The sequence below is a fragment of the Piliocolobus tephrosceles genome, chromosome 7, assembly GCF_002776525.5.
Source record: "Piliocolobus tephrosceles isolate RC106 chromosome 7, ASM277652v3, whole genome shotgun sequence".
Taxonomy (NCBI): domain Eukaryota; kingdom Metazoa; phylum Chordata; class Mammalia; order Primates; family Cercopithecidae; genus Piliocolobus; species Piliocolobus tephrosceles.
In genome coordinates, this window is record NC_045440.1 from 12,689,220 (window position 1) to 12,716,830 (window position 27,611).

Sequence of the window (27,611 nt, forward strand, 5' to 3'; positions counted from 1 at the left end):
ATTATATGACAAGTTTTGTATCGATTATATATATATATATATATATACACACATACACACACACACAAGCATTATATTAGTTCAAATAGTATAATGTTGAATATACATATTGTGATAATTATTATTTTTTTTACTTCTTCTGTGTCACCCAGATTGGAGTAGTGTCATCACAGCTCAGTGTCACCTCAAACTCCTCGATTCAAGATAGCATCCCGCTACAGGTTTGCACCACCATGCCTAGCTATTTTTTTTTGTAAAGACAGGGTCTCACTATGTTGCCCTGGTTGATCTCGGCTCCTGGCCTCAAGCAAATCTCCTGCCTTATCTCCCAAAGTATTGGGATTACCGGTGTTAGCCATTGTGCTGGCCTGATGGTTATTTTTATGACTCAACTTGAGTGGGTTAAGGAATGCCCTGACAGCTGGGAAAACACTATTTCTGGGGGTTTCTGTGGGAGTGTTTCTGTATTAGCATTTGATGTGTAGTCAAGAGTCAGGAGTAAAAGAGGTCCACTCTCACCAGTGTTGGTAGGCATCATCCTACCAACTCACTGGGACCTGCCCCAGTAGAACAAAAAGCAGAGGATGGGTTCTCCAGCTTACAGATAGAACGCTGGATGTGCGGGTCTCCATAATAATGAATATGAGCTGCTTCCCATCATCTTTCCTTATATATTTCTACATGTCTTGCTGATTCTATTTCTCTGTAGAACACTGAATAATACACATATATATGCATGTGTGTATGTAATTTATTATAATGAAAATTAAAATAACAAATTATAAGTGAGCCAGTAATTTTAAAAAGGTCACAATGATGCCAAATTTCTCCCTCTAACTCTTGAGAGAACATCTACTTATCTATGGCTAATGGTCAGAGTTTAGTAAGACTAATATGATTCATTTATTGAGCAATTTCTGTATTTCAAACTCTGCCCAAGTCCCACTATGTATGCTAATACATTGATTCTTACAACAATTTGGTGAGATAGTTATTAAGATTCATATTTTAAGATGAGATGATGAACTCATGACAAATTGGCTGCCAGAGTCTCGTACAGTTAAGTGACCAAATAAGAACTAAAATCCAGTACAGTTTGACTTCTGCATACATACTTTTTGCCTTGTGCTTCACTGTCTTAGAGAATTAGTCCCCAATCTCCCTCATACACTTTTAGAAAGAGACATTCATGTACTCTAAACCAAACTACTACATTCCCCTCATTGTGCTTTCCAAAAGGTACAAAATCATGCTGTAATCACACTTGCTATCCACACTATATATCCATTTAGTTCCCACGAAATGGGAAATGTTTGAGGACCACCTACTGGTTGCAGATTTTTTTTTTTTTTTTTTTTTTTTTTTTTTTTTTTTTGAGACGGAGTCTCCCTCTGTCGCCCGGGCTGGAGTGCTGTGGCCGGATCTCAGCTCACTGCAAGCTCCGCCTCCCGGGTTCAGGCATTCTCCTGCCTCAGCCTCCCAAGTAGCCCACCACTACGCCCGGCTAGTTTTTTGTATTTTTTTTAGTAGAGACGGGTTTCACCGTGTTAGCCAGGATGGTCTCGATCTCCTGTCCTCGTGATCCGCCCGTCTTGGCCTCCCAAAGTGCTGGGATTACAGGCTTGAGCCACCGCGCCCGGCCTGCAGATATTTTTCATCTAATTCTTGATTCAATTAAACCCTACTTATTCTACTTCCCTTAATATTTCCTTCCTTTCAAATTCACTCTAAGTTTCTTTTCCTTTTCGTGACTAATTTACAGTAATAAATTATAAACAATATTGAACTCTATATAATACCTATTAATAAAATTATTCATATGAATTTTCACTGGCCTACTACCATTGTATTAATAAGGAGAAGGCTGTTGACAAAACAACGACAACAAAAACCATCACCACAACAAAACCCTTTAAAACAAACTGAGATACTGAAGTACTTTGGTTTTAAGCATTTGATTTTATGAGCTCATTAATGAATGTTAATATTCTTCACTGAAATTTGCTACCTATATTTTTATGCTTCTTATCACTGTGAGTTGTTTTACATACTAGTGATTTTTATTATCCTATTAGTATTCTAAATTGAGTGTGGGTCGTAGAAATGCCACAATTATTTTATTTTTATTAGATACCTCCTCTAAGTAGTTTTACACTATTTTATTCTCCTTCAGTAGTTTATCATCTACTAAATCTGTCTAAAACAATATATACAACAGGTTAATAAATGGCTCTGTTTAGCTAAGTCTAGTCTAATTACCATGAAAACATTAAGTCTAAATTTCTAAACATTATAAACAACAATTTTTTTGAAGTGCTCTGCTTTTCCTAAGAATACGCTAGTCCGGACTATTTTAAGATTACACATGGAAAAGAGAAGGAAATATAGGAAATAAGTCTGAAAAATCATACCTCTTCCTTAGATATAAGAATTTTTCAGCCGCGGTTTTATATCACCATCAATAATATCACTCCTTGGTACTGCCACCTTCAGCTCTCAATATATAATCTTTATCTTCTGGAGATTTTTAGACATTAAGGAACTCACTCAAGATGGTTTAAGAAATGATGCAGGGAATGAGTTAAAGACTTTAATTTTCAAAGTAAGTACAGAATAATTATGAAGCTGGAACCTCATGAATAGGAAAAACAGCACCAAATTCTGGTGAGGATGTGGCACAACGTGCACCTTCATTCATTACAGGAATGAAAATGTTACATCACTTTGGAAAACAGTTTGGCAGCAGTTTTACAAAACTAATCATAATCTTACATAATCTGGCAATCATGCCCCCTGGTGTATACCCAATGAAGTTAAAAACAGGTCCTCATTAAAACCTGCACAAGAATGTTTACAGCAGCTTCATTCATAATTGCCAAACTTGTAAGCAACGAAGATGTCCCTCATTAGGTAAACGGATAAACAGTAATATACTCAGATAATGAAATAGTATTCAGCATTAAAAACAAATGACCTATCAAGACATAAAAATACACGAAGGAATCTCAAATACATGTTTCTAACAGAATGAGGCCAATCAGAAAATGCTACATACTGTATGATTCCAACTACGTGACATTCCAGGAACGGCCAAACTATGGAGGCAGTTAAAAAAAAAAAAATCATTGACTGACAGGTGTTATGGGGGACAGAGGGATGAGTAGGTGGAGCACAAAGGATTTTTAGGGCAGTGAAACACTTCTGTATCAGACTATGGATGTTATGTTCAGACTTTATGAAACTGAAATTTAAAAATAGAATAAGAGGGAATCTGGTTGATTTGTTTTGGCTTAATTTCATGATTGCAAAGCTCATGTCTTTATATTTCCCAAAAAATTAATGCTCCCTGCTCCATTCAGTCTCTTTTTCAGAGTAACAGTTCTTATTTTCTCTCCTTCCCATTTTCACTCTTGTTGATGAGTTCATTTTCTGTTTCACTTGTAAAAAAGTAGTAATCTGGCAAGAATTTCAAAATCTGGCCGCTACATCTGCTCACCTTCATATATCTACACCTACATTCTCTTCTCTCTCCTTTCCATATGGATGAACTGTCTTTGCTTCCAACGCCCACCCCTCTAACTGTGACTAGGCCCCGTCTCCTGTTATTCGGGTTCTCCAACGGGACAGGATTAAAAGGACAGATGTACATATAAAAGAGTTTATTAAGAAGTGTTGACTCACAGGATCACGAGGTAAAGTCCCACGGTGGGCCATCAGCAAGCTAGGAAGCAAGGAAGCCAGTCCGAGGCCCAAAAGAGGCCCAAAACCTCGAAAGTAGGGAAGCCCACAGTGCAGCCTTCAGTCTGTGGCCGAAGGCCGGAGAGGCCCTGGCAAACCACTGGTGGAGGTCCAAGAGTCCAAAAGCTGAAGCACTTGGAGTGTAATAATGTTCAAGGGCAGGAAGCACCCAGCACGGGAGAAATATGCAGGCCCGGACACTCAGCCAGTCTCGTCTTTCTGCTTTCCTCTGCCTGCTTTTATTCTAGCCGCGTTCACAGCTGATTAGATGGTGCCCGCCTAGATTGAGGGTGGGTTTGGGTCTCCCAGTTCACTGACTCAAAGGTTAACCTCCTTTGGCCACACGCTCACAGACACACCTGGGAATAATACTTTGTATCCTTCAATCCAATCAAGCTGACACGCAGTATTAGCCATCGCACCTGTTATCTATTCACGACTATCATCCCCTCAATTTTCTTGCTGCTGCTTCTGCAATTTTAACTCCTCCATTAAGTCCTTCACATCAAAAAACAACAAAATGGAGTTATTTCATTTAATGAGAAAATAATTAACAACTTTATTTATCCCAGTTGGCCTACCTCAAGAACCCCATTTCCCATTCCTTTTGTTTTATTTATTATTATTATTATTATTATTATTTTTGAGACAAAGTTTCACTCTTGAGTGCAAAGCGATCTCGGCAACCTGCGCCTCCCAGGTTCAAGCGATTCTCCTGTGGCCGCTGCCCAAGTAGCTGGCATAACAGGCCTGAGCCACCGCCACAGGCCAGCCTTTTCTCCTTTTATAGCTGTTTTATTTCTAATCATTTGTCTTCAATTACTGTAATCTCATTCTCTCTTGAACATATTTCATTCAGGCTTATTTTCTTCTACTTCTACACTGAAACAGTTTTCAAGAAGACTAATACAAGTAACTATTTATACACTGGCCATATACTTTATGCATAAATAAAGTACACAATGCCAAGTATAATATATTCTACTAGATTACACTTAGGAACAGCGTCTACAATCTACTCCTTTGACATCTACAATCACTGCTCCTCGAAATATTTTTTCTCTTTTCTTCAGGACACCATATTCTCTTTTCTCCAGCCTCCCTGGATAACTCTTCTTCATCTTCCTTTGCCAAATGCACCTTATCTCGCCCCCAAATTTGAAGTTTCCCAAATTTCTCTACTATTTCAATGTTTACCCTTTGCTACACACCAACATACTTAAATCCAGTTTCATGATTTAGTTATGCTTATAACTGCCACACAATTCTCTATACTCAATTTGGAAATTTATTCAATGTTCGTGTTTAATCATTCTCATCATGCTGACTTCTTCAGTAACAGAGCTTGGAGCTTGAAATTCTAACCTTAAAAAGGTTATACTTGTTCCACATAATACATAGATATAAACTTCTTGAATATTAAATACATTTCATTATAAAGACTATATTCTTTATAATGATAATACAGAATATATTTATAATATTATATTCTTCTATATTTATTTCAAAACTGTTTGTTTCAAAGGTCACATATGTCTTTAATAATAACAACAAACTCCCATGAGACAAGTTTAATTATATAACAAACCTGCACTTGTACTGCTGAACTTAAAAGTTTGAAAAAAGAATATTATTCTTTAAATAAAAGACTTATAAAGACTTAATGAATAAAGTTATCTTGAATATTTGATAACTTTAATATTCACAGTTTATATTTATCAAAGATGCTCTAAGGAAAATAAAAAGGCTTCCAACAAACTAGAAGAAAATATTAATATAACCAACATATAAACAGCAAAGTGTTAATATCCAGAATATATAAATAATAATACAAATAACCCAATTAAATAATGGACAAATGATACAGACATTATACAAAATATGAAAAGATGAATAGACAATTAATATATGATGCTTAATTGTGGTAACCAGGGAAACACTATTTAAACACAGAGTAAGATGACATTTTACATTAGCCGGTGTGAAAAAAATTTAAAATTCCAGTCACAAGTGTCAGAAAAGTTATAGAACAAAGGAGACTCATACATGGCTTATAAGTAATGAGATGGGAAGGGGTCGTAGAAATCACTGCCTCACCATCAATGGGGATTACTCAATTCACTAATCAGTAATGCATGCGATAAGTTACAGTCATTAATTTTGTGCTTTTTGTGACAGTAATAGTAAAAAATAATTTTTATCAATCTCACAATAAATTTGACCAAACATTTTGTGCAATTGAATTACTAGTACCCATTATTTCATTATGGCTGAAGTTAGCATTTTATTTTGTAGATACATACAACTCTAGAAGCCACAAGGATTTTGTAACATCACTTGCTCTGGGAATGAAAGTGGGAGGGAGTTTTTTAAAATTATTATTTATCACCTAACTTTTGAATTTTATACTAGGAGAATGGATTATTATCCTGTAATGAAATTAAAATTTTAAAAATTAAAAACTTTTAAATTAAACTAAAAAGTTCAGTAGATGAGAGATTCCATCTCTAATCAGGGGATAATAACTGATTCTACTATAAACAACTAGAAAACTAGACAAACTGTATGATACAATCATTTTCAAACATTGAACAATTGGCAACTAAGGAATGGTTTTCGCAGTTGAGGAGAGAAACAAACAATGTAAGATCTACAATAGCCCCTGATTTCTGCCTGGGGATACTGACTGGACCACACCATTGATGGCAGAACCCAGACAGAGCCTGAAGAAACTCCTGAGTTAAAGAGACAGAAATACTATGGCAGGAGGACTAAGCAAGTATCTTAAATTTAAGGTAGGAACTAGACAAAGAAAGAGCTGCAAAAATCAACATAGGTTTCACCTGAGTGATCCAGGGACTGACTGACTGACTCACTGAGCATCCATCCCCGGATCTAATATCTAATTTCCCCTCCTTGAGTGTCCAGGGTAACCACCTTGAGCTGTGTTCATATCTGCAAATGACAGATTCATCTCTGTCTCTCAAGACTGCATACACCTGTGCAACACTTTCCACCTTTTATGGAAAGCATACATAATTCCACAAGCAAACAGCATTTCCTGTGTTTTGGAGAATTCACTCAAGCTTTGGGATTCAGAATTTTGGTTAAAACACTTTCCTCACTTCACTTTGCTCTTTATACTTGTGTCTGATTTTTCCTCCTTTAATCTCCTTTCTCTCTCTCACAAACAAAACGATTTTCTTTTCTTATCTATTAACAAGTATAACAATTTTGGAACAGTCTTTTGTTGCTTGATTAAGATGGGTGTGGTGGTTAACTTCCTGTTTCAACTTGACTGGGGTACAGGATGCCCAGATAGTGGTTAAACATTATTTCTGGGATGTTTCTGGAAGATATTAGCATCTGTGGAATCAGTAAAGTAGACGACCTCCCCAGAGAGGGTGGGGATCATACAACCTCTTGAGGGCATGAATAGAACAAAAAGGCAGAGGAAGGTAGAATTCTGTCTCTCTGCTTGACTGCACGAGGGGAGACATTGATTGTCTCTTACCCTTTGACTAGGCCTTATACCCTTGTCACTTCTCATTCTCGGGCCTTCAGACTTAGGCTGGAATTAACACCACTGGCTACCCTGGGTCTCCGGTTTGCAAACCACAAATAGTGGGGAATTTTCAGGTGTCTTAACTCCATAAACACGAGCCAATTCTTACACCATATATCTTTATACACACACACATACACATGTCCTATTGCTTCTGTTTCTCTAGCTTGCCCCGATATACACCGCAATTTCTCTCTCATTTCCACAGGTTCTATCTCTTATCCACACTTGAACATTGAAATCATCTGTGTGTCTTTTAATACTCATGAAGTCCAGGCTTCCCTTAATAGACTGACTTAGTATCTCTGAGGCAGATCAGATTTCTACAATTCAAAAAACATGCCTTTAAAAGAAAATCTTATTTTAAGTAAAGGCGACAATCATTGGCAGAAGGCAATTGTAGAACAAATGGGATTTGAGGCCTGGTGCAATGATTCATACTTATAATCCCAACACTTTGGGAGGCATAGGCAGGAGGATGGCTTGAGCCTAGGAGTTTGTGACCAGCCTGAACAATATAGTGAGATCCCGTCTCTACAAAAAATTTTGAAAATTCGCTAGGCATGGTGGTACATGCCTGTGGTCCCAGCTACTCAGGACGCTGAAGCAAGACGATTGCTTGAGCCCAGGAAGTCAACGCTATAGTGAGCCGTGATTGTACTCCTGCATTCCAGGCTGGGCAACAGAGTGAGACCCTGTCTCAGAAACAAAACACACAAAAAAGTATTTGATTTCAATACTAATTTATTCATTTTTGACTATATAAATTACACTGATAAAGAATTTCAAAGAAAGTATATTGTACTATATGAATGATCACATTTGATGCTGAACTACTAATGGGTAAATCTTGGTTAATTGTATAAGAATAATGTGTTTCAATTATGATAAATTAACATATATAAAATACTATGTATATATTAATATATGCAGCACAAATGACAGTTTAGCCTGAAAGTAAGGTTGTTTTGCTTATATAAGCAATCTTTTAATAAATTCAAGTTTACTCCTTTATGTATCACACTAACCTATATGTTCTCATTGCTGACTAAATGGATTAAAGATAATTTTCTTCTCTCTACTTAGCATCTAGCCCATGAAAATCCAACTTTCTGCAGTTTCTACACCTTAATGACTATAGAAGAACACTGGGAAATATGCCACATTATTAGACATCACGTGTTACTTTATTATGCCTGAAGTTTCTCTAAAGATTGAAACAATTCAATAATTACAGCAAGTTATACATAGGTACAAACTGGTTATACACTATATCTATTAAGATTATAAAACTAGTTATACAACTCAATGACATTTACATATGGAAATGTAATTCTGATATTTTTTATTTCCATTTCTATCATAGTTTGCTATTAATATGGCTCTGCATAATAAACTTTCATGAATATATCAGCGAGAAATATTACGAGAACTAAGTGCGACTATGCAAGTTAGTGACTCTGAAACAGTGACCACAGCAAGTCACATACCATTGTTTTAAATAATTTTTAAATATAGAAAAGACATTGTATTTGGTGTCTTGCTGACTGTCTCCTAAGTAATATATTCCCTAAATAATAAAGATCAAACATTATTTGTAAATACTATGCTAAAAGTCACTCAAGGAGAATTTAGACTTAACTGCACTTCTTGTAATTGTGTGTGTGTGTGTTTCTCTGCTGCACTGACAGAAGTGCCGTGGCACCATCACAGCTCACTGCAGCCTCAACCTCTTGGGATCAAGCAATGCTGTGCCTCAACCTTCCAAGTAGCTGAGACCACAGGCTTGCCTCACCATGCCCAGCTAATTTACTCCTGGGCTCAAGCCATTCTCCAACCTCAGCCTTCCAAAATGCTGGGATTACAGGGCATGAGCCACCACACCTGGACTCTGAATGATTACGTTTTAAAGTTAATTCTTAAGGTGAAAATCATGTAAAATCAATAGTATTAGCATACATCTCTCATGAAATCTAACAGAACCCTGAACATTGGAACAGATTAATATTTAGTAGAGCGTGGGATGAAGCAGTTTCATGTAGTTCAGTAATATGTTGTGTGAAATATGTGTGCTACCTAAATATCACAATCAGAGCAGTGACATGTTCACACTAGAAGTAACTCTGAGTGACTGACCCAGATTCCCAGTCCTCATCTTTGCTTCCTCCAGGGAATATGGTTCCATAATGGAAACATTTGCCTTTAATAGGTTTTCCAAACCGTCCTCTCTCTTAGCTTAGCCGTACGATCATGGTCCTTTAACACTTGACTTGCGTAGGGTCAGTAATATTCCACCTCATCATTTCCTAATGTAATTGTAAAAGTTTGATTCTTATTTGTACTCTAAATAAGAATATGAAACCATCCTGAATCAAGTACTGTTAAAATACTTGCAAGTATGTTGATTTTTTAAAAAATAATAATATTTGTAAGCTATAAGGAATATCTTATGAAACAAACGATACATGGCAAAGTATAGTACTTTATGCAATATAGTTACCCTGACGTTAATTTTAAAGTACTCATACCTCAATCTACTTTTTAGAAATAAAAAACGTGTCACAAATCCAAATCCACATGTCATCTTTGGATAGGGGGTCTGCTAGTCTTGTCTATTTTATTCCAATTTTAGCTCGTGTATAACCTAAGTGAGCGTCTTAAGGACTGGTGTTTCTACACTGTAGTAAGTGTTATGACAAGTTTAATTCTGTCTTATCTTTTCATTCAGGACACAGTCTTTTGGGTTTCCAGGAAATCTCAGTGGTGAACCAGGATCCCCACTTCTGAGAATCTTTAAAAAACAACTTTTCTCCCCGCCCTAAATCCCTGAGGCTCCCAAATGTGCAGCTCAGACTTTTGGTGGCTTCTCAGAAAAGTAAATTCCCTGACACGGAAAGAGTTCTGAATGCTGGATTCCCCTTTCTAACTTCTTCTGGTCCTGTCTAAATACGACCTGGTTGTTCCCTACTGTCTCACTAGTTTGATGATGTTACTAATCAAGCAAACAAAAACACATTTGTTGTCCTTTTATTAGAAGCCCTAGATTGATGGGTTGATATTAATTCTATATTGTATTATGGATAAAAGTTTGAAATTCTGTGTCCCATCGCCATGTTTAAAATAAACTGTTTTCATCCATTGCTCATGAGCAAGAGACCACAATGGCCTTAACTCCCCTCCAGCTAGACAAAAGTTTAAAGAGGTTTCCTTCTGAGGCTAGGCGCTTCACTTGTACTTCCTAAGATTACTCACTTGGAAGAAGCTGTAATTGCCCCTTTGAGATGTAAATCATCCCCTAGCCTCTAGCCAGTTTTACAACATGGAAATTCCTCTCGAGGATCTGCGAGCTAATCCATTGAAATGTAATCATCTGGAAAGAGAGTGCCCCAATCTTTCCATCACTGTGAGAAAACACATCTGTCCTAATCACATTGACCAACCGCTCTCCTAACATCAAGCAGCAGATTTCCCTCACTAATGCAACTCTCCTGCCTTTTGTTTCAGCAGAGTTGAATTCAATCTTTCTCCTCATTGCAATAATTTGGACCTCTTTTGCAATAGTCTTAAATAACATTTTATCCACCTCTTTAACACCATCTCTTGCAATTTTTCTTTGACATTTAACTAAAGATTAATTAGTTCTGGAAATTTACCCTTTTTTCCTCCATGGATTCAGCGGCAGTATCTAAAAGAAAAAATTCATCAACCAAATATATATATATAGTTAATATAAAGATAAAACACTGCAACCAGTGGAACTGAATATAAACTAATTCAAATTTACAGAACACATCCGTTTTTTCAGGCTCTTAATTTTATTAAACATAAAAGGGCAATATAAACTCCTGCGGAATTCACCTTTTACTTAATAATTCATTATCAGCGAATTAGTTTAACAAGGCTATTTTGTAAGAGGCTGTGGTTGACTTCAAAAATTAGAATGGGAACAATAACTTGTAAAAATTAAACATTTTAAATTACCAGTTACTATATTCACTGTGTCTATGATTCGGCATATTTCTTTTCTTTTCTTTTCTTTTTTTTTTTTTGAGACGGAGTCTCGCTCTGTCGCCCGGGCTGGAGTGCAGTGGCCGGATCTCAGCTCACTGCAAGCTCCGCCTCCCGGATTCACGCTATTCTCCTGCCTCAGCCTCCCGAGTAGCTGGGACTACAGGCGCCGCCACCACGCCCGGCTAGTTTTTTTTTTTTTGTAGTTTTTAGTAGAGACGGGGTTTCACCGTGTTAGCCAGGATGGTCTCGATCTCCTGACCTCGTGATCCGCCCATCTCGGCCTCACAAAGTGCTGGGATTACAGGCTTGAGCCACCGCGCCCAGCCTGATTCGGCATATTTCTTTCGGTGACCACAAAAGTATAAAATGGACACAGAACAGTGTCTTCAAAAAATTAAGGACGTTCTTTCTTCTTCAAAAGATTATAAATATAATTCAAACGGGCATGACACTTTTACCAATTAGATTGACTTTTTTTGCTTCAAAGAACCCATTTGTACATCTAAATTAATTTTGGTCAATATGTGTGAGTGCATGTGCATGAGGATGTAAATGACAGTAAAGGGGAAGGTGGAAAAAAGGGAGATGGTCTGGCTTTTTTTAACACACTTTTCAATACCCAAAACAGAGGTAATAAGAAACAATGATGTGGTGAAAGTCAAGTATTGCCAAATAGAAAAAAGATTTGAAATTGGTATATTTAAGACTTTCTTATATATTAAGTATATCGTTAATATAAATGTTACACAATTTAGCTCCCCTATCTCCCAGTCTCTGTGAGAGGTTGGGAATCCAGCTTTCCTAGGCCTCAATTAGTAAACACATCTGGCCTAATCACATTGACTAACCTCTCTCCTAACATCATGCAGCAGATTTCACTGGCTTACCCAAAAACTCTCCTGCCTTTTTTTTAATTTTTATTTTTTATTATTTATTTATTTTTATTATTATTATTATTTTTTGAGATGGAGTCTCGCTCTGTCACTCAGACTGGAGTGCAGTGGTGTGATGTCGGCTCACTGCAACCTCTGCCTCCCAAGTTCAAGAGATTCTTGTGCCTCAGCCTCCTGAGTAGCTGGGATTAAAGGCACATGCCACCATGCCCAGCTAATGTTTGTCTTTTTAGTATAGACGATGTTTCACTATGTTGGTCAGGCTGGTCTCGAACTCCTGACCTTGTGATCCGCCTACCTTGGTCTCCCAAGCCACCAAGCCCGGCCAACTCTCCTGCCTTTTATTTCAACAGATATGTCAACTTTTACAATGATACAATAATTGTAGAAGATAATATTAGATTGAATCTCACAATCACATTCAGCTTGATTACTAAACTTTCTCCTGCATCTTGCTCACCTAAATTTATCTACATTTTCTATAAATAGAATAGTTTAGAAATGTATGTCTTCTGTGCATTACAGTGTAAGTTATTGTAAGATAGAAATATGGACTTTGTTTAAATCCCATTTTCTGCCTAGGAAATACCGTTTTTTTTTTTTTTTGGAGTATGGTAAGTATTTCAAAGCATTCAAAAATGAACAATGTAGGAAATACATTGCAAAATGAGGTCTGATTCTCATCCCCTTAGTCTTAATTGCTCTTCCTCTCTCATCTCTCTCTGTTTCATTGATGAGTATAAAAGATCACTTTCATATGATATTAGAATTCATAGAAATAAGGTGTTGATTTGATCTTCCAACCAAGCATTTATTGAGTGTCCATTACAAGTCAGATTGTGTTCCTGAAAACAGCTCAGGAAATGAGTGTTTGACATTGATGTATGTAACAGAAATACAAACATACCGGTAAAAACATCAGACCTCTTATAACAATCCAGATCATGTATTAAGCCCTTTCAAGGTGAGAATTGATCATTTCAAAAAATAATTATTTTAACAACTCATTTTTGAGACAGAAAAGTGGAATTAGAAGCTCATATAACGCTGTTTCAGGAACTAAAATCTTAAGTGCTGTATTTAATCAATTGACAGCCATATAATTCTTACTTTCATATACTGATATTCATCAAAAATTAAAAACTTTGAAAATCATTTCTGTCTCATTCTACTAATCAATTTAAACATTTCATTTATTTTGTTATGTTTCTTCATTTTACTTGGCCTTGAATACTTCTTTCCAGCCCAGTATTAAATTTAATTGATATCTAATGTGTTTACTTGGTTTAGTTACTTTTGACTATATTTGGTACATGTCTTATGAAGCAGGTATGTAGGAATGTTTACAAATTTATGATCCTCACTCCTCCAAAGCCCTAATGGCGATACCCCCAACAGACACATACCACAATGTAAACACACACATACACACACACACACACACACACACACACACATACTCCAGTGGATCAACACATAAAATACTCTACGGGCAAAAACATCATACATCAGGGATCTCTCAGTGTATTACCCTTTTCTGTAATTTATCAGGACTGTTCAATTGAGGTGACTCTGAAGAGATTTCTAAGGTGATTTGAGTGCTAAGCTTTCTAACTAGTGGTTTTACACTATTTTGAGTAATGCACCAAACATAGCTCTTGAGGCTCTGAAGAATTTATGTACTTTCCAATGAACGAGGAGATACAAGATCCTAAAAATCACAAGTTTTTTAAATATCCTTTAATAGATTAAGGAAAGCTGATATCAGCATGAATATACTTTATATTTACATGTGTGTCAATTTTTCTTTGCTTGTAGGATACATTTTTATGTTACTGGGAGTAAGAAACATCTTAGGAAAAAGAAGACAATAAATAAAATTTTCATTGTTACACTGTGCTTTGGTCCAGTAACTCTGCACTGCACATATAGGCTATAAATTGGTGTCTTGGGGAACCACTTTGGTATTTCATTTTAATAGCTCATTCTGGAGAATATATTTGAATGGATCATGTATTACAACTTATTTAAATTTTGACCCATATAGAAATGAGTTTTCAAAAATATGTCTGAAGCCTGGATACTGTAAAATCCTTTATCATCATAGAATAATAAAAAGCTAGCCATTAGTTACTCAGAAATTGTTCAATAAATCTAAGACGACTTAGATATAAATAGTTATGAGTGAGAATGGCTCATCATTAATGTTTGTAAAAATTAATCCTCTCATTTATGATTGAGAATAAAAAACTAGAAAAGAAACTTTGACAGAGATAAATGATAGACATAAACTTTACATAAAGCGAGAGAATAATAGATGTGTTAAATGTTTGTTTTATAGATAAGATTTATGATGAAATTGTGTTGAATAACATGAATCAAATGTGTTTTGTATACTACACCAGCAGTTACATCATCACAACCTTTTAAATATTCCATTAACTTCAAATTGTACTTATCACTGAAATAATCTGATTAAATGAATTGGGATAATGGATAAGGATTGGTATAAGCTGAAAGCAATACTATACTTTTAAAATTGTTTCTTTGTGTATTACATGAGAGAAGATGGTTGATAAATTCATTATAGCACAATGCCTATTATAATAGTCAAACTTGAAAGAAAATCAGTAAATGTTTAAGAGAATAAAATTGGTGAATTGCTTCCATTTTATACTATTTCCTGTTCATTTCAGGGTTTACCCAAATTTGCAACTCTAAATAAGGCCCAATTATTTACTCCTCAAATAGTACAAAATTCACAAAGAAAAGTGAAAGCCTTTTTTTTTTTTTTTCACTCAAATATTCTAGTCTCTACTCCAAATCTCACTAACTTTTCTTGAGTCTGGTATAGGTACTGATCTCAAGGCCACTGCTACCATTTTCACCATTTCTTGTGCCTCAAGACTCAACCTTCCTAATTTACTTGAATGAATATGGAAAAGTCCCATTTCATGATATTTTAAGCAACCTAGATGTCTCTTTCACTAAAAGTGGTATTCTTCCTGTGTTCCTATGATTTTTTCCAGAAAATGATATCAACCTCTGCCTACACCTGACATCTAAATGTAATTCTTGACATCTCCTTCTTCACATTTCCATTTCCAATAACCGAGTCTTGTCAGATTTTACTTTCTCTATATTTCTTGAGAGAAATTTTCTTTCTCTCTTCATTGCTATCATGGGATCTAGCCCCCCATTCTCTCACCTGGGCAATGTGACCACCTCTAAAGTGCTCTCCATGATTACCTCTCCAAAAAATGTTTCTCTTTTCTATATCCAGAATGACTTACTCGAAATGCAAATACAATTTACATTGTAAATTGCTCTGTTTAAAAACTCCCAAAGACTTTGCAGTGGTAATAGGATGAATATCAAGAGTCCAAAATGGAGTTCAAGCAGTACCAAATTTGTTCTTTGTATTCCTCCCTCCGCTCCTCTAGTGGTGACATGAACCTCCTCAATCTAATGATTCAATAATACTTTATCCCTCAAATATAAAATACTTCCTGTCTCCTAGACTTTGGTCTTCTTATTCACATACTTTTCCCACTATTATCTTTTTTTTCTTGGTCTGAGATGGACTCTCCCTCTGTTGCCAGGCTGGAGTGCAGTGGCGCAACCTCGGCTCACTGCAACCTCTACCTCCCAGGGTTCAAGCTATTTTCCTGCCTCAGTCTCCCAAATACTGTGCACCACCATGCCCAGCTACTTTTTGTATTTTTAGTAGAGACAGGGGTTTCACCATATTGGCCAGGATCTCTTGCCTCGTGACCCTCCTGCCTCGGCGTCCCAGAGTGCTGGGATTCGAGGCATTAGTCACCGTGCCCGGCCCTACCATCCCATTTTAGTTCTTAATCTTGTTTTGGTTTGCTCTTCAGTCTTCCCCACTAAGGGAAGCCTTACCTGATATCCCTAAATATGAAAGGCTTTCATAAGAGTGGCTTTCATAACAGTGCATAACTTTCCTCTGTAGTGGGATTATTTTAGTTATAATACTGTTTTTATGTTTTTTATATTGTTATTACCATTTATAATAGATAAATCTGAGCATACTCTGATAATAAATTTAATGGACTTTTGATAATTAATAATTCAGTACATCATTGTTTTCTATAAGCCATGATTCCAGAGATTGAGAAAAAAACATGCAGCGGTAATCTGTCACAAGTGGAAGGACAAATAGCCAAGCAAGGTTGAACTACCCATTTATCTCTTAAAAACAGCATTAAAATATTTATTCTCCTGTTTTCAGGAGGAAGCATGGACAGAGAGTTTCTTGCTTGTTATCCTCCCAACTCACTGTTTCTATGAAAAAAGTAATGAATCTGATAAACGACACAGAAAAGTTTGGTTTTTACTGGTCTGCATTAACAAGGTGGGGATTCCAAGACGTTGAAATAAAGAGACTTCAGAGCCTGTCTCTCTCAATCACTATCTTTGGGCTTGTGAAACTGCTTGTTGTACAAAATAGGGAGCACTTGTGTAAGAGTTGCATAGGGAGGCTCAGCCCAGCTACTGTTTTCATGAATTCAACTTTTACAAGAATGACAGAATATCAGAATACCATGAGCCAAAAGTTTTATGATGACAGAAGAAGAATGATATTTCACTCCCTAATTTTAAAATTAGATTTTAAATAAAGTTAATAAAGTCAATAAAGAAAGCTGAATATGCACACACATATGTGAGTGCACGCACACACACGCTCCTTGCAGCAGTTTTTCAATGTTTAATCATTCATGAGAAGTAGTTTGACTTTGTATTTTCAATTTACCAATACTTGCAACAGGCTCCGACTGCAAAACTTTTTTCAGTCAAATAGTAGCATTTGAGAAACAACATCGTTGCTGAGAGATAGAAGATCAGCCTTAACTACAACATCAGTAGACATGTGACTGTTTGTAACAAGAGGGAGGTAAATGGCTTTCAGGTGGTTGAGGAGCTGGTTTTTACAGCAGCCTTCAGTGGCTGTCTGACAGACATAAACCTTACTAGTTATTACTAGGCTTCAGAGCATTAATGTTAGGTTTTAATTTGCTTATGTTAGGCAAGAGAAGGTAGCACTATCCTAGCTGCCCTAAATATTGTTCCTTGTCACTTTTTCCCATTGAATTTAAAGGTAATTTGGGGATTGTGTCTAAAGTAACCTTATATCCATGTGTTTACCATAGGTTTCTGGAGCTCCCATTCCAAACATGGTCTCAAGTTGATTCTTCATGGGCATAAATTTAAATTTATGGAGGATTGTTTTGTACCTCTTAAGGAATTTGGATTCACTACCAAGAGCTTGTATAGTTTATCAAAAAGAAGATAACGAGGAATAAGAGTTCCTGCTTTATGGGAACAAATTATCTTCTTTGGACAATGCCTATCAGTACTCCTTGAAATAGCTAGAGCATTAAATGTGTGTAACCAGTTCACAATGAGAGAAGTAGCTTCCACCAGAAATTAAATCAATACATTACTTCTTTCACTGAGTAACTGTTGCTACAAAAATATGTCTGCTGAATAAATTAGCATGCTTATTGACATAACTGATTTGCAGACTGTGATAGCAACTTATGGACCAAACACTAAACCCCACTGAAAAATTGAATAGAATTATTTGACAGTTAAGTAACACTGAAAATGTCTGGCTCTTGGTCTCAGGAAGCGATCAGATTAATCACATATTTTCAGCATGTAGTCATAATATAACTGTATATCAATAGTGTACATTTGACACTTTATATTATGCATTTTACATATATTTTAACATTTAATCCTTCATTACATGCATAAGATACGAAATAGATTTGGATTTAATTGCTTCATTAAGGTCAAAGACCAAAAATCTCATTACAATGCCAATGTCAGAGGTTCTTCTTCCAATTAAAATAGAAAGTGACCAAAGGTAATTACTCCTGCCATAATGAGAAGACGTTGGACAAACTTTTTTTTTTTTTGAAAAACTATATTTTGGCCGGGCGCGGTGGCTCAAGCCTGTAATCCCAGCACTTTGGGAGGCCGAGATGGGCGGATCATGAGGTCAGAAGATCGAGACCATCCTGGCTAACATGGTGAAACCCCGTCTCTACTAAAAAATACAAAAAACTAGCCAGGCGTGGTGGCGGGCGCCTGTAGTCCCAGCTACTCGGGAGGCTGAGGCAGGAGAATGGCGTGAACCCGGGAGGCGGAGCTTGCAGTGAGCTGAGATCCGGCCACTGCACTCCAGCCTGGGCGACAGAGCAAGACTCCGTCTCAAAAAAAAAAAAAAAGAAAAAGAAAAACTATATTTTTGTTTAAAGCCATCCAAAAATTATGGGCCTAAAGTTCCAATGGACTACATTTCAGAAAAAAACAAGTCCTTTCGAGATGATCACAGGCTAGCAGCTGAGCCCACCCCTAAGGACATTTGCTGGATCTAGGGACTTGAGTAGACAGAAGAACAAGCCTGCAATGTGCAGAGAAATAGCTAGAACACTGGGAATACACAAAATATTTAATCTACAGAAAACTGCAATAGGGGGTGAAAACTAGAAAGATCGTGTGGTCTCCTAGTACTTATTTATTTTCACTTCTTTTTTTTTTTTTTGAGACAGAGTCTAGCTCTGTCGCCCAGGCTGGAGTGCAGTGGCCGGATCTCAGCTCACTGCAAGCTCCGCCTCCCGGGTTTACGCCATTCTCCTGCCTCAGCCTCCCCAGTAGCTGAGACTACAGGCGCCCGCCACCTCGCCCAGCTAGTTTTTGTATTTTTAGTAGAGACGGGGTTTCACCGTGTTAGCCAGGATGGTCTCGATCTCCTGACCTCGTGATCCGCCCGTCTCGGCCTCCCAAAGTGCTGGGATTACAGGCTTGAGCCACCGCGCCCGGCCTAATTCTTATATTTTCTAAGCAAGTGGTGAAAATACATATCACATTTTATTTGTGCACATTCACGTTTGTCAGAGTGCTGATAACATATTGGGATTTTGGGGGGCCCATTTTTCTATTGAGTTTACTATATTCTTTGTTGATTTGAATATCAGTTATCATCACTTTGCTCTATCTAGACATTGTCAACATTTTCTCTTACTCTGTCATATGCTGGTAACTTTGTATGCCAGCCTTTGATGAAATGAATCCTTAAAATTTTTATACTTCTTCTAGACTTTAATTTATACTTTAAATTAAATTTTTCAGTTTAGTAAATCTTTTATTAAAGTGTAACAACAGACAACAATTTGTGTTTTGTTGAGTTCATTCACATTTAGAATTCTGATATGTTTTTGGTGGATATATCCCTTTTATCATAATGAAGCATGGCCATTATAATGCAACATGATTGGATCTAGGAATCTATACTGACAACCATGTCAGAAACCATTATTTTTGTTTTCAATTATAAAAAATAATTTTAGAAACAAAAGAAAAGAATAATCCATATTTACTCAGACATTTACCTTTCTGTTCTTTAATTCTTTTGTCGTTTTTAATTTAAATATTATTCACTTATTCCTTATTTCCTTTTAACTTTTTCTACATTCATGAGCTATTATTTTAGTGGTTACACTAGTCATTATACTGTTTAAGACTGATTGATTAAAATTGAATATAAATTATTACTTATTTGTGTTACTCATAAGGCCAGAATCTTATTTATATTAATCCCTTCATACTTATCATATCAATGTGACTAAAAATTATTAACAAATATTTTAAGTCTACATATTATTATTTAATTTTTGTACAATATTTTGCATCAACCCAACTATTTACCCTCTTATGTGTTAAGTTCATTTTGAATGTCTTAGTTTCGGGACATTTTGATATCTTAGTCATTTTCCTTTTTCATGAAGAATTCTTTAGTCTTGCCTATGATACCAGCAGTATCTACGAATTGTCCAGTATCTATGAATCCTAGAAAATACATGTATTCTCTTTAAATTTGGTGACTATTTCCACCTACTCTGGTTCCCACTGGTTTGATCTTCTCAATTTAGTTATTTTGACCTTTTATTATTTTATTTCAGTTGTTCATTCATACCTTCTGTTATTTACTTACATTGCTTGATGTATCAGTTTCTAAGAATTGTGTGAAAAAATCTAATTATAGCCATGGATTCTCTATTTCTACCCATATAAAATATAAATTTTACTTTATATATATAAGTTCTACTTCATATTTGTGAATTAGATAAATTTCTTTTCAAAATTATTACATTTCCTTAACATGTTGTTCCTTGTACATGTATTAGCAAACAATGTCTTATCTTCAGTTCTATTTTATCACATTTTTAAGACACAACATGAATTTTCTTTTGCATCATATATACCTATATTTCTTTCCTCATCTTTTAGGTTTGCAATTCTCTGTATTATTTTATTTTGTAGATTATTTGCAACATATATTGCTGAAACTTAACTGTCGCAATATAATCAGCATTTCTGTTTGTCTTTGGCTCATTTAACTTATTTGAATTTATTGTAATTAATATAACTTTACGCTTAATTGTATTTTCATGCTAGGCAGCTTTCCTCCTTTCACTGACTTTGATTTGATAGATCAGAATTTCTTCTGCTAGTTTAAATTTTAAATACTTTATTTTCCTTTTTCTAGTGTTTGCCTTCAAATTTTTAAATTCTGTATTTATTTTGCCATACAATTTTCAACACCTGTATCTTCCCATTATCAATTTGTATATAGATATATATCAACTTCCTTTGGCATCCCCTAGCTTCCAATTACCGTACATCACCAAACTTGTATCCTCAATAACAGCTCTCTTCAAATAGGAGTACGCATTGAGAAACACACAAATATTTATCAAGGGGAATTTGGACATTGTTTGTAGATCCTCCAATTCTATTAGCATTATTTCTTCATAGTCTTTACCACCTATTGTTTTACAAAAAACAACTTTTAAAAATGAAGGGACATTTAAAATCTTCTCCTTAACCTTACAATGGCCTCTAGTTAAAAACTTTTAGAGCACCCATTCAAAGGGTACTTGACAACACAGAAAAGGGAATTCGCTAATTGTTAACTCACAATCATTAAACTTGGGCTGGATAAAACTGCTTGAATTTCCTGTTTCACACACACTTTGCCAAGTGTAACGAATCACTTTAAATATATTTTGACTTTTGGTGGGAAATTCTAACATCAGATGTAATGTAGTTTGAGCATGTGGAGTATCCTGCTTTTGTTGCTGTTGTTACAATCTCAGTTCCCTCATCAGCACCACTGTGAGAAATGCATTGCTCTTGAGAAAGTATCTGAGAGCAGGATGAAAGCAGAGCAAATAAGCAAATGGCTTTTTCACAAATCTAAACAAAAGTGTGTCTTTTCAGTTTCTTTTCTTTTTACTATTCATTAGAGAATTCCTAATTAGCTAGGAAGAAAAACATTTTAAGTCGACATATGGTTCTGCAAATAACAATTTTTTCAGGATACACCAAAAATAGTCAATAGTGAGTTCTTTGTGACTTTTGTGGAGATTGGGGTATAGCTTACTCACTAGGAAAGATAGGACTTAATTTTTAAAGCATATAAAATATATACCTGTATTATTGCCAGGTCTAATCTTAGTTGATAATGTAAAATGTTGATTATTTCCCATGTAAAAATTACTATCAGCCATTAAGACAAGTAAATTTTAGTAGTATATGCCTCACTTGTGTAAAAATTAAGTAGACAGAAATTGTGGTATCTATATCCAACAAATTAATGGAGTTTTTCTGATTTTTATATATAATTCTTATTTTATCTTCTCAAAGACAAAAATTAGTTGAGGAAAAAAATATACACATATTTAACCAAAGGGAAACCATGAATAATTACACATCTGTATTAGTTTATCATTGCTGTTGTAAAAAAAAAAAAAAAAAAATTACAAAAAACTTAATAGCTTAAAACTGCAAATGTATTTTCTTACAGATCTTGAGCTCAGATCTTTATTTTTTTAATTTATTTTTTATTGTACTTTAAGTTCTAGGGTACATGTACACAACGTGCAGGTTTGTTACGTATGTATACATGTGCCATGTTGGTGTGCTGCACCCATTAACTCGTCATTTACATTAGGTGTATCTCCTAATGCTATCCCTCTCCACTCCCCTCTCCCCACAATAGGCCCCGGTGGGTGTGTGATGTTCCCCTTCCTGTGTCCAAGTGATCTCATTGTTCAATTCCCACCTATGAGTGAGAACATGCCGTATTTGGTTTTCTGTTCTTGTGATAGTTTGCTGAGAATGATGGTTTCCAGCTGCATCCATGTCCCTGCAAAGGACATGAACTCATTCTTTTTTATGACTGCATAGTAATCTTTAAAGGAAACCTCAATGGGTTAAAATCAAGCTGTCAGCAGGGTTGCGTTCTTTCTGAAAGCTCTTGGGGAGAATCTGTGACCTTGCCTTTCCAGCTTCTAGAGACTGCCCCATGGGCTCATGGCCCCTTTAATTGTAAGCCAGCAGTGTAGTATCATTGAAACTCACTGACTCTTCTGCTTGCCTCTTCTACTTATCAATATCTTTGTAATTGCATTGGGTCTACCTGAATAATCAAGGGTAGTCTCCCCCTCTAAAGGTCATCAGATTAGCAATTTTAATTCCATCTGTAGCACTGTAGCATCAGTTCCCTTTTGCCAAGTAACCTAACATAGTCACAGTTTCTGGAGAAGTCAATAGAGGAGATGTTATTTTGTGTACGATTCTTGATAAATAACTTAAAATTTTAATACACATTTTATTTATGCCTACAAATTAAATATTGAGCTATACCATATAAATACATTTTAGTTCTTTTAATTTGCAAATTAGATGAATTAATCACACAAGAGATCTATATCATTTTAAACTTGACTGCTTTTCATAATCTATATTATACATGAAATTCATGATTTAGTAATCCTTTTTTTTCATGTCTCTCAAAACACCAAATACAGCATGTATTAGACACTTCTTGAAGAAAGGCACTCTGATGTTGGATAATAGTGATGTCTGGCCTGGCTGAGTGATGCCTGGCTTGGCTAATTTGTATAGCAGACTTTCCCTCTCAAAATTTGGTATTCTAAATACAACTCCAAAGTTTTAACCACAAGATAATTATAACATATAATAGGATGAGGTACGTGATTTCTATTTTAACATACATTTGCCAATATAATATCTTTTTTTGTTGGCAAATGTATATTGAAATAAAAATCACTTTATATGTTGAATAAAAATTATGCTTAGAAAAGAAAACAAAGAGTATCATCCATAATCATTTGATAGGATTAGTTTGGGTACAACCTTTTTTTAAAAAGTAACTAGAAATTAAGAATGTCAGTTATTCTAATAAGTGGTAACAAATTCTTTTGCTTGTCAGGTAGTTTACAATTCTTTGCCTTCAACACAATTGAAGGAGAACTTAGAATTGTTAGATAGCAAGTCATTAAGAATTATTTTTCATGATGGTTCCTTGTATTCTTGTGAAGTATCTCAGAAAGGTTTCAACTAATTAAGCAGCATCAATACAAAAAAAGGATTTTTAATCCATTTTACTTACTCTCAGGACTAAGATTTTACTGATCTTACATCCATAAAAATGAAAAACAGAAATAAAATTGATGTTGAACCATGTCTCACTCAGGCAATAAGTAATATTTATTCATGTATGCATGAAAAGAATTCTTCATCTCATTTAGGGTTATATCTACAATACAATTTTACTTTTGATACAGTTTATTTATGAGAGTTTGGAATACAAACAATATATTCATGTTGTTATAAAGAATGATACTTTTAAAGTATACTGCTAATAATAGTGAGAAAATTTTTGAAATCTATCCATCTGACAAAGAGCTAATATACAGAATCTACAAGGAACTTAAACATATTTACAAGAAAAAAACAACCCCATTAAAAAGTGGGCAAAGAATAGAAACAGACACTTCTCAAAACAAGACATTTATGCAGACAACAAACATATGAAGAAAAGCTCATCATCACTGGTCATTGGAGAAATGGAAATCAAAACCAATATGAGATACCATCTCACGCAAGTTAGAATGGCAATCATTAAAAAGTCAGGAAACAACATATGCTGGAGAGGATGGGCAGAAATAGGAATGCTTTTACACTGTTGGTGGGAGTGTAAATTCAACCATTGTGGAAGACAGTGTGGCCATTCCTCAAGGATCTAGAACCAGATATACCGTTTGACCTGGTAATCTCATTACTGGGTATGTACCCAAGGGATTATAAATCATTCTACTATAAAGACACATGCACATGTATGTTTACTGCAGCACTATTCACAATAGCAAAGACTTGGAACCAACCCAAATGCCCATCAATGATAGACTGGATAAAGAAAATGTGGCACATATACACCATGTAATACTATGCAGCCATAAAAAAGAACGAGTTCTTGTCCTCTGTGGGGACACGGATGAAGTAGAAGCCATCATTCTCAGCAAACTAACACAGGAACAGAAAGCCCAACACTGCATGTTCTCACTCATAAGTAGGAGTTGAACAATGAGAACATATGGGGACAGAGGGGAACATTACACACTAGAGACTGTCAGGGGCTGGGGGGCTGGGGAGGGAGAGCATTAGGAGAAATACCTAATGTAGATGATGGGTTGATGGGTGCAGCAAACCACCATGGCACATGTATACCTATGTAACAAACTGCACGTTCTGCACATGTATCCCAGAACTTAAAATGTAATAAAAAAGTATAAAAGTAAATAATAAAAAAATAACACGGCCAGGCTCACTGGCTCATGCCTGTAATCCCAGCCCTTTGGGAGGCTGAGGCAGGCAAATCATTAGGTCAAGAGATCGAGACTATCCTGGCCAAGATGCTGAATCCCAATCTCTACTGAAAATACAAAAATTAGCTGGGCGTGGTGGCGCGTGCCTGTAGTCCCAGCTACTCGGGGGGCTGAGGCAGGAGAATCGCTTAAACCTGGGAAGTGGAGGTTGCAGTGAGCCGAGATCATGCCACTGCACTCCAGCCTGGTGACAGAGCGACACTCCATCTAAGAAATAATAATAAAATAACTCAACAGAATAATTTTTAAGACTTGTTCTGAAAATTTAAAAATACATTATTTCATTTATAGACTTATTTTAAGAGCTTTATAAGTAATCATTTAAAAGCTTTCAAGTTTGAAATATTATAACAAAAATCATGTGGTTGAAAATGTAAGTTTCAAGGGGAAGAACAGTGTAAAAATTACTGTATTTTACATCTTATGATTTCTTTTAACTGAACATTTTATCTGGCCTTTATTTCTCTAAAGTTACTATTATTTTTACAAATAGTTCTTCCCTCTGTTTATTTTTCTTTTTTGTCTGAATTATGTTTTTATTTCATGACTGACGACAAATGATGGTAAACAATGTTGTGTGTTGATACAACTGAGATCTATATCTGCTGCAAGAGGAAAATTCAATTTGCCTTTAAATGTCATCTTCAGATTGCTTTGGTTGTGCCTGCGTTCTGTTCTTAAAGTTTACAAGATTTTAAAACTCTGAAATGACTTCACAAATATCTTTTTTAAATATTCAATCTTTAATTAATCAGGACCTATGGGGGCTAGAAATTCTGATTAGTTATCTGTTCCAAATCCTGATAGAGAAAACCTTCATAAAACCATGACATTATGGATTTAAAAGGAAGTTTATAGGTTACAGTGAGTCTAAAACCTCTAGATACGCATTAGTATCACCTGCTTCCCTCTATTGGTTTCTTGATTTATTTATTTGTATTTGTCATAGACTATTATTATCTACCTATTGTCACATTGGCATGCCTTTCTTTCTTCTGTTTTCTTGCCTTTTTCTTTTCTCTTGTTTCTTTATTTTTTCTATTCTTTTATCTTTTTATTTTCTGTAATGCACAAAGGTCAGACATCTTTGTGTATTTATTTTGTTCACAGATGACTGACATTCTTCAATAGATATCTGTTAAATACATATCTCTCACTTCTTTATGGCACATCTGCTTTCTTCTGGAAGAGGTCCTAGCCTGTTTCCCCTCAGCTGAAACGTTTTCATGATTTATGTCATTCAGGGCTGTCTTCAATTGAACCATTATATTTACAAAACAGTATTTCACTTTCCTCTTTCTTTACCGATTGTGATTCCCCATGCTTTGTTATCAACATCTAGCCTTTGTCAATGAAAGACAATTTACTATGGCTATTTATAATCTCTGAACTGTCTGTTCCATTGCTTTTTTCAGTTTGCTGCAGCTCTGATACTCCTAGGTATAAGAATTCCCAACTTTGAATCTCTGTGATTGCCTGATCTGATCTTGACAACTCCACTTGGATGTCAAATGGGTAACTCAAAATTAACATGCCAAAAACTAATCTTCCCTATCTCCCAAATTGTCTTCTCAATTGATCAGAACAATAACTGTATTCTTTTTTGGATTCTTCTCTTTCACCTACCACATCCAATCTGCAAATCAAGTCAGCTCTGCATTCAAAGTACTGCTTAAGTATGTTGTCATTCCCACCAGCGCTACTACTGACAACTTCATAAAGGCCGCCAACTTTCTTACATCCCCATAGCTTTCTCCGTCCCAAGCATTCCATCAAATACCTGCTTGAGAAGCAGAGTATTGGGGAATCTGCTTTATAATTAAAATCTTCTAATACATCCCTTTTCTTTCTCCTCCATCCACTGAGGTCTACTTCTAATGTATTAGATACAATGATCTACAAAAATATGTCACATGCCTTCAGAAATTCTCCAATATCCCATTTAGGCCAAAATGAAAGCCAGTAATCTTACAGAGCCCCCACATGATCTTGAACCATTTTATTCTCTGATCCAGTGTTTTCACTTTTATCACTTATTTATTGACTCTGCTTCTGCAACACTAGTATTTTTATACCCCGAACTTGCCAGAGATGTTCCGGTCTCAGATTCTTTGTTGATGTACTTTCTGCGTGGAATGCAATTCTTCAAGTTTTCTATGCTTACATTCTCACTTCTTTTTAGTTTTAATTTCTACCTTTTTTTTTTTTTTTTTTTTTGAGATGGAGTTTCGTTCTTGTTGCCCAGGCTGGAGTGCAATGGCACGATCTCGGGTCCTCGCAACTTCCGCCTCCCAGTTTCAAGCGATTATACTGCCTCAGACTTCCAAGTAGCCGGGATTACAGGCATGCACCACCACGCTCGGCAATTTTGTATTTTTAGTAGAGGCAGGATTTCTCCATGTTGGTCAGGCTGGTCTCAAACTCCCAACATCAGGTGATCCAGCCGCCTCGGTCTCCCAAAGTGCTGGGATTACCGGCATGAGCCACTGCACGCAGCCTACGTTACTTTCTTAGTGAGATCGACCCTGGTTCACTGTATGTGAACTGCAACCCCTTACCATCTTCATTTTGCCAAGAACTTATCACTATCTAACATACTATGTAATTTGCTTCCCT

General features: G+C 35.8%; 1 protein-coding gene and 1 non-coding gene across 5 annotated transcripts in view; both read right to left on the minus strand.

Annotated features, from left to right (window-relative positions):
- The window catches only part of SGCZ (sarcoglycan zeta), a 1,168,508-nt gene that overhangs the window by 400,064 nt on the left and 740,833 nt on the right, over positions 1 to 27,611 (minus strand). The window lies entirely within an intron of this gene.
- On the minus strand, positions 9,854 to 9,957 carry LOC111547419. The gene has a single exon (XR_002733129.1). It is a non-coding gene; the product is annotated as a U6 spliceosomal RNA (small nuclear RNA).